Source organism: Ursus arctos, unplaced genomic scaffold (genome assembly GCF_023065955.2).
Source record: "Ursus arctos isolate Adak ecotype North America unplaced genomic scaffold, UrsArc2.0 scaffold_9, whole genome shotgun sequence".
In the NCBI taxonomy this organism is placed as follows: domain Eukaryota; kingdom Metazoa; phylum Chordata; class Mammalia; order Carnivora; family Ursidae; genus Ursus; species Ursus arctos.
The window spans coordinates 28,480,083-28,499,656 of NW_026623111.1; the positions used below are offsets into that span (position 1 = coordinate 28,480,083).

A 19,574-nucleotide genomic window follows, 5' to 3' on the forward strand; every position below is an offset into this window, starting at 1 on the left:
AATGTAGCACAAGATTAAGTCTGACACCATAAATGTAATGAGATTATCAGAAGGAAAGGAGAAAGGGGGAAAAATATGTGAAGAAATAATGACTGAAAACTCCCATAGTTGATTCAAAACACTAATCTATGTATCCAAAAAACACGAAGAACTGTAAGTATGATAAATATAAGGAGACCCACACGCAGACTTACAATAGCCAAAATGTTGAAAGCCAAACATAAAGAGAAAATCTTAGAATCAGTAAGAGAAAAATGTTTCATCACTTGTAAGAGACCACCCCCCTTCGGTAGGATTAACTGCTGATTTTTCTTTAGAAACAATGGAGGGCAGAATCCAGTGAGATGACATGTTCTAAGTGCTGAAATTAAAAACAAAAACAAAAACAAAAACAATTAACCAAGAATTTGTCATATAGCCAAACTCTTTTGACAATGTAAGTGAAATAAAATAATTCTCATATAAACCAAAGCTGAAAGAATATGTTGTTAGCAGACCTGCCTTCCAAGAAATACTAATGGAAATTTTGGCTAAAAGCAAATGATATCAGGCAGTAATTAAGATCCACATTGAAAAAAAAAAGTGTCAGTAAAGATCATTATACAGGTAATTATAAAAGACAATATAATTGCATATTTTTCTCTATTCTTCTCTTAACTGATTTTAACATAATTGCATAAAACAATATGAATATAATTATATTGTTCAACTTAAAAAATACAAAATTGAAATATAGACAATATATGCAGAAGGAAGTAAGGTGGAAACAAAGCTGTAATGGAACAAGGAAATAAGGCAGTAACTGCAATCCACAGGAAGAAATAAAGAGAGCGAAAAATGGTAAATTAGAACGTTAATATAACAGATTCTATAAATACATACTTACACTCCTTTTCTCTCTCAGCTTCTTTAGAGGACATAAGCTTATATAATGCAAAAATAACAATTTATGGTTGGGTTTCACTGTATGTAACAAAATACGGATAACAAAAATAATACCAAAAAAGAGGAGAAGAAAACGGAGATATCTTGGAGAAAGTTTCTTTTATTGGACTGGCATTTCAAATCTGAAGCAGACTCTGGTAAATTGTTATGTATGTTGTAAGCCCTAGAATAGTCACAAAGAAGACAGTTCAAAAATATAAAAATAATTAAAGAAATTAAAATTACATGTTAGAAAGTATCCACTTAATAATAAAGAAGGCAGGGACGCCTGGGTGGCTAGGTCGCTTAAGCATCTGCCTTGGACTCAGGTCACGATCTTAGGGTCCTGGGATCAAGTCCTGCATCGGGCTCCTTGCTCAGCCAGGAGCCTGCTCTTCTCTCTGCCCCTCTCCCATTTGTGCTCTCTCTCTCTCTCTCTCTGACATAAGTGAATAAAATCTTTTAAAAAAATAACAAAGGAGGCAATAGAGAAATATCAAAACAAGAAAGATGTGAGACATATAGAACACAAAAAAGCAGATATAAATCCAGCCATATCAATAATAACATTAAGTGTGAATGAATTAAAAAAATCTGATAAAAAAACAGAGATTATCAGATTGAAAATAAACCCATTCCAACTATATGCTGTTAACAGAAGATCACTTTTGACTCAAAGAAATGAAATTTTGAAAGAAAAGGATAGGAAAAGATGTATCACGGAAACAGTAACCAAAACAGAACAGAAATAGCTATACAGGAAAATAGACTTAAAAAAAAAAAAAAGATAAAGTGTGGTATTCCATAGTGAATAGAGGGTCAATTTATCATGAATATTTAATAACTATAAACATATATGCACCTAACAAAGGACACTAAAATACATGAAGCAAAAACCGACTGAATTGAAGGAAGAAATAAATAATTCAAAAAGAATAACGGCTCCACTTTCAATCATAGGTAAAGCAATTAGGTAGAAGACGAATAAGGAATAGAAGACCTGAGCAACACTGTGAACTACTTATACTCAGCAGATATCTATACAACATGTCATCATCTATCTCAATTGCCCATCGAACATTCTTGGGATAAACAATATGCTATGACATAAAACAAACCTCAGTAAATTTAAGTGGATTGAAATCATACAACTTATGTTCTCCAACCACACTGGAATTAAATTACAGATAAATATCAAAAGAAAGTTTGGAAATTGACAAACGTGTGGAAATTAAACAACACACTGCTCCAAAATAGCCAGTAGATCAAAGAAGAAATCACAAGTGAAATTAAAAAATACCTGGGGGGCGCCTGGGTGGCACAGTGGTTAAGCATCTGCCTTCGGCTCAGGGCGTGATCCCGGCGTTATGGCATCGAGCCCCACATCAGGCTCCTCTGCTATGAGCCTGCTTCTTCCTCTCCCATTCCCCCTGCTTGTGTTCCCTCTCTTGCTGGCTGTCTCTATCTCTGTCAAATAAAAAAAAAAAAAATCTTTAAAAAAAAATACCTGGAGATAAGTGAAAATGAAAACACAACATACAACAACTTAGGGGATGTAGCTACCCAGGGAGATATTTATAGCTATAAATGCCTATATTTAAAAAAGAAAAAAAAAAAAGATGATCTCAATTCAAAAATCTAAACTTCCACCTTCAAGAACAGAAAAAGAAGAGAAAGGTGAACCCAAAGCAAGTAAAAGAAAGGAAATAAAGGTTAGAGAGGAAATAAATGAAATAGAGAAGAGAAAATAAATAGAAAAAAAATCAAAACTAAAACTTGGTTCTTCGAAAAGATCAACAAAATTGACGAATATTTAACTAGACTGGCCATGAAAGAAAAGTAACAAATTATTAAAATCAAGGATAAAATAAAGACTATCACTACCAACCTAACAGAAATAGAATACCATAAAAACATATGCCAGCGAATTAGATATTCTAAATAAAATGGAAAAGAAAATCTTAGAAACACACAAATTACCAAAACTGTCTCAAGAAGAAATAGAAAAATCATGGGGGCGCCTGGGTAGCACAGTCCTTAAGCATCTGCCTTTGGCTCAGGGCGTGATCCTGGCGTTCCAGGATAGAGTCCCACATCGGGCTCCTCCGTTGGGAGCCTGCTTCTTCCTCTCCCACTCCCCCTGCTTGTGTTCCCTCTCTCGCTGGCTGTCTGTCTGTCACATAAATAAATAAAATCTTTAAAAAAAAAAAAAAGAAGAAATAGAAAAATCTGAAAGACTATAACAAGTGAAGATTGAATTAGTATTTAAAAACTTTCCATTGGGGTACCTGCATGGCCTAGGTGATTAAGCAGCTGCCTTAAGCTCAGGTCATGACCCCAGGGTCCTGGGGTTGGGCTCCCTGCTCCACGGAGAGCCGGCTTCTCCCTCTGCCTCCCTCTCTCTCTCTGTCTCTCATGAATAAATAAAGAAAATCTTTAAAAATAAAAAATAAAATAAAAAACTTCCAATAAATTGTTAAGATGGCAATACTCCATAAACTAATTTACAGATTCAATACAACCTCTATCAAATTACCCACTACTTTGTCTGCAGAAATTGACAAGGCAATACCAAAATTCATATGGAAATGCAAAGGATCTAGAATAACAAAAAAATCAACCAAACAAAAAGCCTTTAAAAAGAAGAAGAAAGTTGAAGGACTCATACTTCATGTTTTCAAAACTTGTTACGTAACTACAGTAATTAATACAGTATGGTACTTAGAATTGAGAGTCTAGAAATAAACCCGTGCATTGATGGGCAATAGATTTTCCGTAAGAGTGCCAAGGCAACTCAGTGAGGAAAGAAGTATTTTCAACAAATGCTACTGAGACAAGTGAATATCCACAAGCAATGATGTTGAACTCCAATCTCACATTATAATAAATACTAAAATATTAACTAAAAAATAGATCATAAACTTAATTATAGGGGCTAAGACTATGAAACTCTTAAATGAAGACATATGAGTGAAATTTGAATTTGTGCTGAATTAAACATTTTTTTTTAAATTAATGATTTTATTTATTTATTTGAGAGAAGGAGAGAGAGAGCGCAGAAGTGGGGAGAAAAGGGAGAAGCAGGCTACCTGCAAGCAGGGAGCCCAACGTGGAGCTCGATGCCAGGACCCCAAGATCATGACCTGAGCCAAAGGCAGTCACTTAACCAACTGAGCCACCCAGGCACCCTAAACAATGATGTCTTAAATATGATACCAAAAGCACAAGAAACAAAAGAAAAAATAATTTGACTACATCAAAAGTAAAAAATATTATGCTGCAAATGATACCATCAATAAAGTGAAAAGAACCTTCAGAATGAAAAAAATATTTACAAATCACGTATGTAATAGACTTTATACAGACTATATAAAGAACTGTTATAAATCAATAATAAAAGATAAATAACCTAATTAGAAAATAGGCAAAGAATCTGAATAGAAATTTCTCTAAAGAAGACATACAAACGACCAGTAAGCACATTAGGGAAGTGCAAATCAAAATCACAATGAAATATCACTTCATAGCCAGTAGGGGGCCATGGTCAGGGAGGCACAGGAGGGCTAGTGTTGGTGAGGATGTAGATAGATTGGAACCTTTCTACATGGCTTGTGGGAATGGAAAATGGAAAACAGTTTGGCAGTTCCTACAGAGCTTAAACAGAGTTACTATATGACCCAACAATGACACTTTTAGGTACATATACAAGGGAAATAGAAAACGTTTCCACACGAAAGCTTGTACACAAATGTTCATAGCAGCATTATTCGTGAATGCCAAGATGTAGAAACAACTCAAAGGTCTATCAAGTAGTAAACGGATAAATGAAATTCTATCTGCAATAAAAAGGAATGAAATAATATACGCTATAATATTAATGAAATTTGGAAGCACTATGCTAAACAAGCCAGTCATGTTGTATGTTGCCATCTATATTAAAAGTCCATAATAGGCAAGGCTAGAGGGACAGAATATAGATTAGTGGTTGTTTATGGCTGGGGAGAGGAGGGGTGACAATGGGGAGTGACAGCTCATGAGTATGGGGTTTCTTTTTTGGGTGATGAAAAGGTTTCAAACTTAGATTATGTTAATGATTGAACAACTGTGAATATACTAAAATTTATTGAATTGTATACTTTGGTGAATTTTACAGTATGTAAATTATACCTCAATAAAGATGCTTTAAACGTGGAATAAGATATAATATCATCAGGAGAGATAAAGACTTAGGGTAGACAAGAATTTTATTCTCATAGGTGAAATCTATTTACACAAATGACAAAAAAATAAACAAACAAAAAAACCAGAAACAAATAACATATTTTTGACAAAAGAATAATTTATTGGCCTGACACCTTAAAAGAAATGTTATTGTGCTAGCAAAAGTGAATTCCATTTTTATAAAAATCCCTATAGACTCTTTAAGACAAAGTCCAACTTTGAGAAGTCAATCTAACTAAGGGTAAATATTCTGAGCAGATGGGATTTTAGAGCATAAAATTGAATCCAGAATATCCTACATCTTTTTAAAGCATTTGAATCTGTGGAGACTTACCCCAAAGCATAGCAGTCTTCTCATTATATCATGTGCAGGTGTTAGACGTGATATATTTTAATCTATCAAGAAAATGCAAGATTCAATGTGATTTTTTTATCACGTGATGAACAACCTTAATTGCAGATTATAATTATTTCTATGATGCTTCAAAGCCTAACCATTTATATAGTGTATTATTTAGTACACACAGTCAGAAATAAGCCTTGTTAAAATAGCATTCTTTAGGGAGTCTTCAAATCTATGTGTCTATCTCCATATTTGCATTACTTTGAAAGAGTTTCAGCAGAAGTGACACATCACTTAAAAATTCCAACCCATGTTTCCTCAACAAAATAATAAAAACCCTGAGATTTAACTTACATTGAATTGAGAACTCGAACAGCCTGTGTTCCTAATTTTCCTTTAATATATCTAGAAAGCGAACACAACTTTTTCATTTATCCTATTTACACTGTGTTGCCAATTTCCGACATCTATGCATATCTCTTACAGTACTGGCTATCTTGGTGTCATAACAGATCTCTGATATCTTGTGTACAATCTTTATGTGTACCCTGAACCAAATGTATACTGGGAAGGCATGTCTATGTGATTCTACAGTGTTGTTTGGCTTTCTTTGTCACTAGAAATCATGTGGTAAACTTCCTAATTCTTTTTCTAATTGTGGGTTAGTTATGAACTGTTCATGATTTTCAACTGCAAAGAGACAAACTTGGCTAACTCTTATGTCTGATATCTAATAAGGATGTGTGTCTATGCCATTTCAGATACGTACCTTTGCATTCCTGAACCTTTGTGCCGAAGGTAAGTTTAATGGTTCATCACGTGACAGCCACATTCTTGATGTATCTCAATTCTCAGTCATATAATTGACATGGAATCAAAGCCTGAAATATGAAATAATAGAGAAAAAACTTAATGACATATTCACCAGGTAACTCAAAAAGGAATCAAGTGATTCATTTCAAAGCCTCCCTCTCTCATCCTCTGCATTCAATCTTTCATATAATACTAAAACTCCAGTTTACTTTCACTCCTTCCATTCATGCCTTCAAAACTTCTCATCCAGACCATTGATAGAGTTTCCCAGCTGCTTACCTGTCGGATCATCTCGTCTTTCATAAATATTTATCTTTCCTGCCTGAGTAATTTTTTAAGAAATGTAATTATAGGGGCACCTGCCTGCCTCACTCAGTAGAGCCTGAACTATTGATCTCAGAGATCATGAGTTCGAGCCCGACACTGGGTGTGGAGTTTACTTAAAAAAACAAAATATCATAATTTTTTAAAAAAGAAACATAATTATAAATAATGAGCCCACCAATTTCTACAGATATTCTATAGATTCCACACTCCATCAGTTCTATACAATTGTTTACAATCCAGAATATTGTAAATGAATTAGAGCTACAACATAGAAATGAACCTGGCAATATCTGTTGTTGAATAAATAGAGGTTTTTAAAGTTTCTGTTTTGTGTTGCTAAGGGTTTAGGCCCAATTTAGGAAATAAGTAGATTTTAGTTACAAAAGATAAGGCAAGAACTAGTCTAATTGAGGAGATTGATGCTTAGCATAATAAAACTTATGCTTAGCATGTTAGAGCAACAGGAGTCTGGGGGTTAGTCCTGGCTGCCCCTAATTTAGGGTTTGGTGTCATTGACATAATGAAAGGAAGAGAAAGAAGGCTTCCTAACACATGACAGCAGATCTGGTTTTAAGGATAGATCCACAGCCGGCAATAGACTTCCTATGGTGAAGACTGGCACATATTTTTTGAAATTGTAACACTTGACATTTGTAATACTTGAAAAATATGAACTCAATACTTAGTATAAGTCTGTTACACAGGCCAGCCTTAGATGTATGGTGCTTTGAGGAGGGAAGGTTTAAAGGTGTCTGTGTGTTAAGCGACATAGGGGCAAAGAGAGGTCAGCAGCCAAAGGAGCAGAAGCTGAGTGAGAATCAGAATGGCATCAGTATCAGGAATTCAGAGCTAGAAGTAATAGTAAAATACTCTTAGACATTAGAGAATCCCAGAAAATATTTGGAAATATTTGCTCAACTTTCTATTACATATGAGATAAAGAGCTTGGGTCATTTTATTTGGGTGTTTAATGAATCACTTCAGGAGGCTGGAGAATTAGGAAAGGAGAATTTGGAGACACTTTGACAGGTTTCACATCAAATTATTAATGTTTTGTCTAAGAAGTGGGAAATGTGAGGTGGAGTGGAGGTTGGGATGATGGACAAGAGGTAATATTTTTCTAAATTGAAGTATTTCTGTATGTTGCAACTTTTTACAACCTTTATCAGTTTTGAATACATCTCCTCTATAAAGTGTTCCCAGATTCTTTTATCACAGCCAGAATCAGTCATTTCCTTTGTGATCTTCTCAGAAGTAGGGACCACACCCAGCATAACACTAGACAAATCTCAGTCACTTAATCCATGTCTGCCTATGGTCACTTATAACACCATTAATTCACAAATGAGACAGGTGAGGAACAAGATATCCAATGGTTGATCCAAGGCAGAGTTTCTCAATCTGTGGCTTCTGAACCAACATCATTAGCATCTCCTGAGAACTTATTAGAAATCCAGAGTTCGGGGTCCTGTCCCAGACCTAGAGATTCAGAAATTCTGCCGGTGGTTCTTAAGGATCCATGTTTTAACAAGACGTCCTGGTGATTTTGATATACACTCAAGTTTGAGAACCATTGCTTAGAGGTAACATGATTAATATGAAATTGACAAAAAATAGATCTTTGTAATCTGAGTAAGATCTAAATGAGTTTATATTGAATTATATATATATATATATATATTATGTAAAAATAGATTCAATGCTAGAATAAATTTTTCTAACTTTTCACTGTGGAACAAAACAAATCCATTTTCACATTTGTCTCATTTAACGTTAGCTCTCTGGATACATAAGCTATGCCCTTACTGCAATGCTAAAATATAAAATGAAATGATCAACCCAGATATATTCAGTTCACTCATTGACAAATAAGGCATCTTATTTCCATAAGCAAATCACCATAAATTTTAGATTTATAATCTTACTGAATCCAGTTATATTTTAATTTTATTAGCACGAAAATAGATGTAATAATTCTATGGAAACCATTATTTTATTTTCTATGCTTTAAGTATTTTTGGCTAGGACTGAAAATTTTGAGCTTTGGGGAGAGAGATCTTATCTACAATGATGATGCCCACTGTAGAGAGACTATCAAGCCACAGTTTCTGTGGAGTCCTGTCGAACATAGTTACTTTAGTATTTACAAGCTGAAATGCTTGGTTTCAAACTTTTTCTTACACTGAAGGGAGAAGTCACTCTGTTAAGAAAAACTGAAGCAGCATTAGTAGAAAAGAAGCCATAGGTGACAGCGATGTGTGAGGAAGGAATAGGAGAAATCATATCACTATGTTCTAGGGCCATAAATAGTTCTAAGCAAAGCCTCTGAGTCCCTGGCAACTACCTCCCTGAAACACGGCAAAAGTGAAGCTCACAACTCCAGCTTTACAACATACAGTGTGTGAAAGAGCTCAAACATGCTGCCACACTCTTTACCCTTTGACTCATATTGCATAAGGGCATATTTACATCTCGTATTATGTCGAATTCAATTCTTTCTTATTAAGCAAGTACCTATGAAACAGTTACCGAGAGAAAGGAAGTAAAAGCTTAGTATTAAAATATTCCTAATGCTAATGCTTTCCATATCTAAAACAAAACTGAGATGTGATTAAAAATTCACTTGCCGTAGACACTCCAAACTTCTTCCCCAAACAAAGGAGCGAATCTCAGTTTCCGACGTGTGAACTCTGACTTTCACTAAGAGACCACAGGCTTCAAGTGTGATATGTCACCTCACTTCTCTGTACTTGTCATTCTAAGAATACTACTTCTGTCTTATCAAAGCAAATTTCACATTACTTCAAACTTTCCCTTTAGCAGTACTAAAAGATTACTAAGAAATGGATGATCCTTATCTTACAAATGAAGAAACCAAGCTACATGAATATAAACACACATCTGGCATCACAACACTGATTTCAAATCCAAAAATAAATTTTGTTTTCTTTTTTTTTTCTTTGTTGTTTGGTTGGATTTTATTTTTGTTTTGTTTTGGCTTTTTCCCTCATTCGAATTCTATTTCCAGTTAACAAGTTCGCCATGATGGTGTTTTGAAAGAAAACTAGAGTTTCCTATTTAGCTAGATTCTAATGATATTTTTTTTTCAATATTGTTGCACCACCTTGAATTTTAGCTTTAGGAAGTGTGTACATTAGTATACTTTTTAAATTGATACCGAGGATTTAAAAATTTTGGAACACTATTCTTACATTTTTTGTCCTAGGGTATATAGAAATATAAGATGTTTACTGTGCCTAAACTTAAGAAATAAATGAGTGATATTGTGGAAAGATCCTTGACATTGAAATCAGAAGCCCTGCATTTGGTTTTCTTGGACTGAGATTTCATTCTTTATTTGTAAACTGGGAATGATATTAACTAATATGCAGAACAGAAACATGTGGATTTTGTCTCAGCTAATAGCCACCCTGTAGGAGAAACTGAAAAGAGTAACTTTCAAAGACTTGAATACATTTTCATCCATATACTCAGAAGTTTCAAAAATTTCATCCATAAACTAAACTTATTAAAAAGAGATATAGTGAGGTTCTAGCATGCAAATCATGTAATATCAAGAAAGGGGACTCTAATGAATAAAGAAAATCCTCAAATTGTCAGCTATATAGTGAACACAATACACTGGGCAATGAATGATATAGATAAGGCCTCTGTTGTTTATTACAAGGCCTAGTTCACTAATAGGAAATGAACAATAGCCAAATATAAACACACCAGGTAGTTCCTATGTGCGTTGAAAAACAAAAACATGGTACTGTAATGGGAAGAGATCAAAGGTCCACTTTAGAGTGGATAATCAAGGAAGAACTCACTGAAGGGGTAAAATGTAAACTGAAAACTAAATATCAAAGGGGGCAAGCCCGATAAAGAATCTCAAAGCAGGACTTGCCAGGCAGGGAGAACAGCTAGTGAAAAGCCCAAAGGCAAGAATTGAGCATATCAGAAAGAGCCAGAGGACCTGGAGCAGTGAGTATTAAGGGAGAGGGCTCTCCAGTGAGGACAGCGTGGATGCCTAACAAAAGGCAAGTGGCAGGACAGAGAGCCTTATGAGGAACGCTGATTCTGTTTCAAGTGCAATACGGTGCCATTTCAGGGCATCGCGGAAGGAATGATACGACCTAATTGCAACCAATTTGATCCATTTTGACAGTAAAAGGTGCTTGAATCAGGCATCTCCTCTTTTGTCGCCCTGAGGTACCACTATTGGATCAGCTATTACAGGTATCCAAAAGATACTCCACTCCAAATTCCCTCAGAGTGTGATTTCAGGACACTGAAAGACTGAATTAAGTAGCTCTTATCAGTATTGAGAAATATCCTAGCTGTGCGAAACGGGCACTTTCTTCTTCATGCTTGTTTACTCTAGAATACTTAAGTCTAGGCTACTTAAACATTTTTATTGGGATGAGTTTTCACACTAAGTTGATTTTTATTGCAACTGTTGTGCTTGGCAAAACACTAGTGAAATCCCCATATAGCATCAGAATTATACAAAATTTGTTTTAGGTTTGTGGCTTTTTGCTACTATATATACTGAATATAAAAGCTATGGAAGAAAAACAAATTAAGATTTTGATTGACAGAAGAGTAAGTACTTAAAAGATTGTAAGCAGGCAAAACAAGATGTGTATTCCTTGAATTTAGATTATATTTTGCTCATCAGTGTATATTTTAATCAGAAAAAAATAAAGCAAAGCAAATAACTTCAGTAAATTGAATTTTATTGTTGTTACAAAAGATTTAATAACTAATTTTACGTGGTGAAAAGCGTCCAGAAGAAGCTTAGTGGACTGGCAAGATCAGGGGGATACTTGTTATACACTCATGACTGAACTGGTAAATAAATAAAGTGAAAGTGTAGAAATCTTGTTAGACTGGTATAGTGCACAACCACTTTGCTTCTGGGAGAGGGAGAAAACAATGTCATACATCTTGCATAATATTCCCTCTCCGGTAAGATTAGTTGATAACACAAGAGAATTTTCCTTGGCTTTACCTGACAGAAACTTGATTCATCTTCCAGCAAGAGCAATTTTTCTACCATATTCAGCAATAGTAGCTTTGGAAGGGCCTTCTTATCTTATTTCTTATTCATCAATCTCCAAAAGACATGTTAGAAACAGCAAAATGTAAATCTCTTTATAACTAAATTAATCCAATTCTTTTCATCTGTCTTTCGCAAGAGACAGTCTCATTGTCAGCTGAACCGATGTAACAAATGCTTGTCACTCCTGAGTGCTCAAAGAGCAAGATCTGAAAGAGATCATTTCTTTTGACAAATGTATGTTAACACAAGACACCACCTTTTTCTCTAATGATTTACTTGTCTTGTATTTTTTAATTAATATCTTCCCATAATTTATGGAGGAAGACTATGATAGCCACTTTATATAATTATAGTTCTGATAAGACACATCCCCTGAGTTTCTAAGCTTAGCATTTTGTCAAAATAGGTAAGAAAAAACATAACTCTATCCTTGCTGATTTTTCATAAAATATTCTTATTAAAATGCAAATGTTAACCTTTCACCTGGTATTAATCTAAATCCTGCAACACAAAATTTCATTGAAGGGACACACTTCATAAAAGAAAAGTAATTTCTCTAATAGATTATGGTTTTTTTTTACCCTATATATTGTTACCATTTGGCATGTAGAATTTTTTTTCTCTAAACTTCTATAGGAAATTTTAGATGTAAGGCAACAGTTTATATGCTATGAGGAAATAAAGTTTTATAAAGGAAAACCCAAACACAATGCATATGTAGATTTTGTTCTTTCATTTCAAAGAAGTTTAAAATGTTTTGTGTGAACAATTTTTCACGTCTACTAAATATTAACACTAACATCTGATAAGTAAAAAATTGTCATCTTTCACTATTTTTATAACAGAGTCTATACAGTGACATCATTCCTCAATATACCTTAAGCTTCCACTGCTTGCCATTTAAATATTCTATTTTAATTATCAGGTTTTTTTATCACTGACATACTATTGTGCTCAAAAGCTATAAAGTTATGAAGAGACTTTAAAATTTTTTCTATCAACGACATAGTTTTACTAATACAGTTTGTTACAAAAACACTTTCAGGTGGTTTAAAAGACATATGTAGACATACTTATTAAGTAAAACAAATTTAATAAAGTGAGAACAATTGAGACTAAATCGAGATTATACACCATCAAATTCTATACATTTGACATGGGCTAACCATAATTTTGCTTTTAAGTTGTTTACCAGACAACTTAAGGAGGAAAATACAGTAAATTATACATCTCCAACTCTCCTTAAGATAAACACACGAAACCAGCTAAACAAGAAAATCACAGTTATCCCTGATAACAATACCAGAAAAGAATGTCTTTTAAGGTTCCCAAAATGAAAAGTCGGTGTAATGGAGTAGAGAACATCCCCAGAGCTGCAGCGTCCCCTTTTGCCCCCCATAGGTTCTCTCAAAGTGACCCATGACATTGAATGTAAGTGCAATTCCTACAAAAATTCCTTAAAGGAACCATTTGATGTAGCAAGCTTCCAGGCAACACTTCCTTCCAACTGTTGTTTCTCTTTGATAATCTTTTGAGAAATAGGATATGGCAGGGTGTTTGATTCTGTATTCACTAGTGAGTTTTTAAATGTTTTGTTCTATGTTTAACAGTTCAGTACAGAGCCTTAACTGATGGATGAGAATAGAGAAGGGGTTTGGGGAATGAGGAGCCCAATGTGGATATGTTATAAATACAAGACTAACCAAACCCTCCTAGAGGGAAGTCAGATGAATACCACGTGTAGGGGCAGGGGTCCCTTACAAATTAATTCTGAACCCACTCTAACAGAAAACTGGACAATTAGGAAGGAATTTTGTCCTCTTTTGATTTTAGGAAAGTGTCTTTGGTAATTATTACAATAATATAAATGCAATGATTATATTTTTAATATTGCTTTATATATTATTATTACTATGATCATAATGACTATTTAGAGAGTGCTTATTGAATGTTACCACTGTCCTAAACACTTAAAGGGCACTGACTCATAGATTGATAAAATTATGATGCAATTTTATGGATGAAAAATGTTAAGAAGTTAGCCCAAGGTCACATGGTTTTGTATAGTGGAGCCACCTACGGACGCCAGGATTTCTGGCTCCAATGTCTAGACTCCACAGCTATTATGAATTACAGGGGGTTAGCATGCAGTAGGTTTTTTCTAATAATTTGAATATTTTATAGCATTTATTTAACTTTAAAAAATACTTTAAAATTGTTTTCCTTTGGAAAAGAAAATATAATTTAGAAAATTTGTGTATGCGTGAGAAAAGCTGTTCTGTGGGAAAGTACACTATTTTGAAAAATATATCAAATATTGTTGGTAATCATGCAAAGCAAACAGAACCCCTGTGCAAGTTCAGAAGAAAGTGACTTTTTCTGTTATAGAATTATGAAATATACAAAAAATAATTGTTTACATACATGTATAAAATTTATCATCAAAATTAAAAAAAAAGAATAGCAGATACAATTTTTTGGAGGGAAAATGCCAACCCAATGCTCCCTCATCAGATTCAGGTGAGGTCTAAGGCGTTCTCCAAACTGAATGACATAATAGATACTCTTACCTTTCAATCTCAATTCCTTACATAGACTAGTGGCCATGCCCCTCAGCCTCTGAGACTAGCCATTAATTCTGCTCCCCAAATATTTCCCGCATCACATTTCCCAGCTCTCTTGCTTTGGGATGGACCCACCTGACAGGTTCTGCCAGGTGAATTGAGTAGAAATGTCTTGATCAGCACTTTCCGGGTGAGAGTGGCCCAAAGAGAAGACTGCTTATAACAGAGCCCCTACCAAACCTATGATGGACATATATGATGAACAAGAAATAAATCTTTGTTCTTTGATGCCTGTGAAATTTTAAGTTTAGTTCCTGCCTTGGAGGATGGTTTATTCATCCACCTATAGGCTCAGTTTCCATGAAAGGTCTACCCAGTCTTATAAAAAAAAAAAAAAGTCTGCATTTGTCTGATCTTTAGTTCATTATGAGTTAGGTAAAAGTTTGGTAAATTACCTAGATCAATGTTTCGTAAAATATGTTCCACAAGTTTGCAGAAAATAAAGATTGCATGGAGAGTCCAATGTTCATTAGCACATTGGGATTCTGAATTCCCACAGTAAATATACTCCGCCTTATAATTTGGCTTAAACATTAAGATTTCCAGCACTATATACCACACAACCTTTTAGCCACAGCCGCCTAGAAACACCCACAGAGCACACTGATTGGTGTTTCAGTGCTATTATTAGTCACTTCTGACAGGGAGGGAATGGAATGCCATCAAGGGGGTCACATACAGAATCTTCAAATGCACCAGCCTTCTGTTTCTTATGTTGGGAATCATGTGTAAAGGTGTTCCCATTGTCATTCTTTAAACTGCACATATAATGACATACACCCTTTTGAGTGTGTGGTATATTTCACAATTTAAAAAATGTTTTAAGTAAACAAAGTAGTGGAATGAGGGAAATCTCAAACACACTCAAAAAATTCAAGGACTACATTTCTCTTTTCACAAGGAAAAAGACATGATGGTACGCTTAGAATATTTCCTAAAAAACAAAGAAAACAAAACAAAACAAAAACAAAATAAAACAAACAAAAAAAAGAAAAACTAATGAGAGTGTAAATATTTTTAAAATTAAAATTATAAGATACCAGTGCATTATTATTTTATAATTTAAAGCAAGAATCTGTCAGATGTGTTAATATTTCCAAATTGTCTAAAGCATGGTGGAATGGTCATAAATGAAATGGTCTCTAAGTAAAATTTTCAAGTTATTTATTACTATTAAATAATTTTACAAAGGATGCTTAATTTGTAACTTTTAGAATGTGTGAATTAATTTCTATGAGTCTTCAGAAAATGTCACTGTGATATGCAACCTTTTTAGAAAAGGCTGTGGTTTTCACTTGGCAGTTATTTTTGTAGATGTAAAATTTTTCTGAGGCAAAAAGTGTTAGTTCCATGACCTCAGGACATTTCATTTTTGTCAGGTACAACTTGGGCCTTAGGTCACTAAAATACACTTACTTTAATGGAGAACATGCCATTGCTAAACATGTTTAAATACTCCACCCAGCCAGCTGCCTCTATTGATATCTTTATAATAATGATTTTTTCATCTTTATTTGGTGTTGAGTGTGCCCTTGTTTTATCAACACGTATGTAAGTGGGCCTAACTTAATGTAAATGTGACATTTTGTGATTTGTCCTGCATATCTTCATCCCAACCTGTACAATTTCATAAAATTGACAGCAGAAGCACATATAATCTGCATTGAATTTCTCACCCACCCACATTTTCAAAATGCACAGCTCCTAAGAGATTAGAAGAACTATCTCAAAGTGTTCTGTAGTCCCTAACAGTATACATTGACATTTCCAAACAGCATGCTTCTTCATGCTGTACACCCAATTCCCCTCTAAGTAGGAAGGAGATCCCAGGGTTACACCAAGTAACTCCCGTTACTGTTGATCAGAACTCCCATGGGAGTGTGTTTCTCAATTCCAACCTTAGCTTTTCCCTGTGGAGGTCACGGAGTTTTCTCCAAAACTCATGACTACCTAGCTCAGTAGAATCACGAAACACTGGCATTGTCTTGCCTACTTTACCAAACTATGCTAATAATAATTTACATTAAAATGAGTAAAAATAAAGTAGAATCACAGTGCAAACTTTTATGAATGTAATGCCTTTCAAAGCAACAAAATGTAAGTTTGTACTTGTAAGAACTTTGAAAGAGTTAATAGCAGTGTGGTATGTTACATAGTGATGTATTTGTAGCTTAATGAAGCTTTTATTCTCCACAAATGATATTTTTGTTCAATTGTCAGCGTTAGGTTTTAATGGATAGGAAAAGAATTTTTCAGCAAACATCTTTCTGCAGAGTTCTCTTTTACTAATACTAAATTATTTTGAACACAAGTCTTTTGTAATATAAAATCTGCTCAAGATATTGTCACTATATGGTGCGCCTGGGTGGCTCAATTGGCTAAGGGTCCAACTCTTGATTTGGCCTCAATCATGTCCTCAAGGTCCTGAGATCTGGTACTGAGCTATGCATGCAGCCTGCTTAAGATCCTCCCTCTCCTTCTGCTCCTCCCCTCCTCTTATGCACTCTCTCTTTCTAAAAAAAAAAAAAGATGATAGATAGATAAATAGATCGATAATAGATAATTATCCCTGTAGAAGAAACTGAAATGCCGGAGAATATAGTTCTCGTTTGCAGATCTTTAAATGATTGCTTTGGCAAATTTGTTGCAAACTTTATATTCATCACAATTTAAAGGGGAAAGATAAATTTATATAATTTCCAAACAAATCATATTTGGACAAATTACCCACTCAAATACAATTGAGAGCTGTGCATTTTGAAAAACATGGGTAGAAGAGAAATTCAATGTAGATTATAGGTTCTACTGTTTGCAAAGAATTTTGGTAACATATAAGTTAAGACCTCCCCACTATAATCAGAAGTAAGACAAGGATGTCTCCTTTTTCCACTGCTATTTAACAGCGTGTCAGAATAATTAGTCAAATGGAAGTAAATAAAAAAATCAAGGCATTAGAATAGGCAAAAAAAGAAGTAAAATTATTTCTATCAGCTGATGATTTGACATTAATTCTTTTTTTTTTTAAGATTTTATTTATTTATTCGACAGAGATAGAGACAGCCAGCGAGAGAGGGAACACAAGCAGGGGGAGTGGGAGAGGAAGAAGCAGGCTCATAGTGGAGGAGCCTGATGTGGGGCTCGATCCCATAACGCCGGGATCACGCCCTGAGCCGAAGGCAGACGCTTAACTGCCGTGCCACCCAGGCGCCCCTGACATTAATTCTTGGAAGAATCAATAACTCAATAAACAAAATAGCAGAATACAAAACTAGTATTCAAAAATCAATAGTCTTTATTTTTTTCAAGCAACCATGTAGAAGACATAATGGAAGAGAAAAAGCTATATATAATAGTATAATAAAAATATCTAAAAATAAATAATAAGACCTACTTAAAATACATATGAGGCCATTGTTTTGAACTCTTGAGAGACATAAACACATGGAAAATATCTCTTTTTCTTGCATAGATTAACTTAAGTTCATAAATATGTTAAGTCTTTCCTAGGTAATATATAGACTTAATGTGAACCCAAAACGAATTGGTATTTTTGAGTTAGAAAAATTGACCATAAAATCAATATGAACAAATAAATATGAAAAAAATATATAGGAAAATCCTAAAGGGGGGGGAAATCAATGAGAAGGATTAATTCTGCCAGATTCAAAACATGCTATAAAGATACTATATTAAAAGTGAGGTACTCATCCATAACCAGTGAAAGAGTAGAAAGACCAGAAAATAATCCCAAAATTCATGGGAATTTAGAATTTTATAAAGATAGATTTTACATCACTTGAGAAATAATTACCTTTAACTAAATGGTGTGGGACCATTTGTGGAGTGTGCCCAAGGAAGAGAGGATAAGAAATTACTACAGCCAATATAGAAATCAATCCCTCGGGATTTTTACTGAATAGGGTGGTAAAGAGTGAAGAATTTGTTGAATGTTGGTGTGATTTCAAGATTTTTTTTTTAGCATGCTTGAATGCTGATTGAAATAGCAGAGTAGAGCAGAGGAAACTCGTGAGTAAGAAAAGAGAATGGAGAATTACAGGAACAGGGCATTTGGATAGGTGCGAAGCATGCAAATCTAGATTTTGGAGGTTATATTATGGGAGGGAGGGTAACATATATGGATCTAGATGACAGTAGGTTGGTATATATTTGGTGGGAGCACATGAAATTAATAAAAAAACCTATTGCAGATCATATCAGGAAATGATCCAATATCACAGAGAGTCAGACATTTAAAAAAAATAGCTTACTATGCTATTTAATATAATCATCTTAATATAATTTAGTATGATCATCTTAAGACAATAACTGATGAGCACCACTGATCCTCATAATGAAGAATTATATGAAAACATATACACAAAAGAATCCATACCTATCCAAACAGTAAATCTTACTCTGAAAGGCAGAGAGAAGGTAAATAAATATGAGAGCCATTACATCAAGTTCATTAAATTAGGTAAAACAAATTTCTCATCAGTAGGCATCAGGAAATCAAACTCTTGAGTACAAATAAGTATTAAGCATCAACCATTGCCACCACTTCACTAGTGGTCCTAATTGGTGTGAAGAAGGAGGAGGAGGAAGAGAGGAAGAAGAAGAAAGAGAAGTCAGAAATAATACGAAGAGCCACAGCGGTCCTTTCTCATAGTTTATGTGATTACCTAAAGAAACAAAAAATCCATGAAATTCTATATTAGAGCAAATAAACAAATTCAACAAAATTACTATTATAATATCAACACAGAAGTACAACAGTATTTCCATACACCAGAAAAACAAAGAAATATTACTTAAACACAATATCCCTTTCATTATTACAGAAAAACTTGTTTTCTCTTATCTAGGAAAAATGTCTAAATAAACTGTGAGAATTTTATGAATAAAATTTAATGTTTTACAAAATATGCCTGACATTATTCCTTGATTAACTAAAAGTGATGCTACTGTTAGTCTTGTCAACTAGACAAATTTTTTCCAGATATTTCTTGGTCTGAAGGAAGGTGGACAATTTCCTGGTTTAGAGTCATTATTTTGGTCAATAGAACGTAAGGGAGATCTGCTGGGGGGAGGATCTTTTTTTTTTAAAGATTTTATTTTTATTTATTTAAGACTGAGCGAGAGAGGGAGAAAGAGAGAGTGAGCACATGAGCAGGGAAGTGGGGCGGGGGAGCAGGCTCCCTGCTGAGCAGAGAGCTTGAAAAAGGGTTCAATCCCAGGAGGCCTGAATCACCAC

General features: G+C 34.3%; 1 long non-coding RNA gene across 1 annotated transcript; it reads right to left on the bottom strand.

The window, feature by feature from the left end:
* Window positions 1-221: 221 nt before the first annotated feature.
* Window positions 222-6,364, bottom strand: LOC130543204 (uncharacterized). Its single transcript, XR_008958365.1, has 4 exons — window positions 6,258-6,364; window positions 5,480-5,541; window positions 2,225-2,391; window positions 222-361 (listed from the first exon to the last, which is right to left on the bottom strand). It is a non-coding gene; the product is annotated as an uncharacterized LOC130543204 (long non-coding RNA).
* Window positions 6,365-19,574: the final 13,210 nt, after the last annotated feature.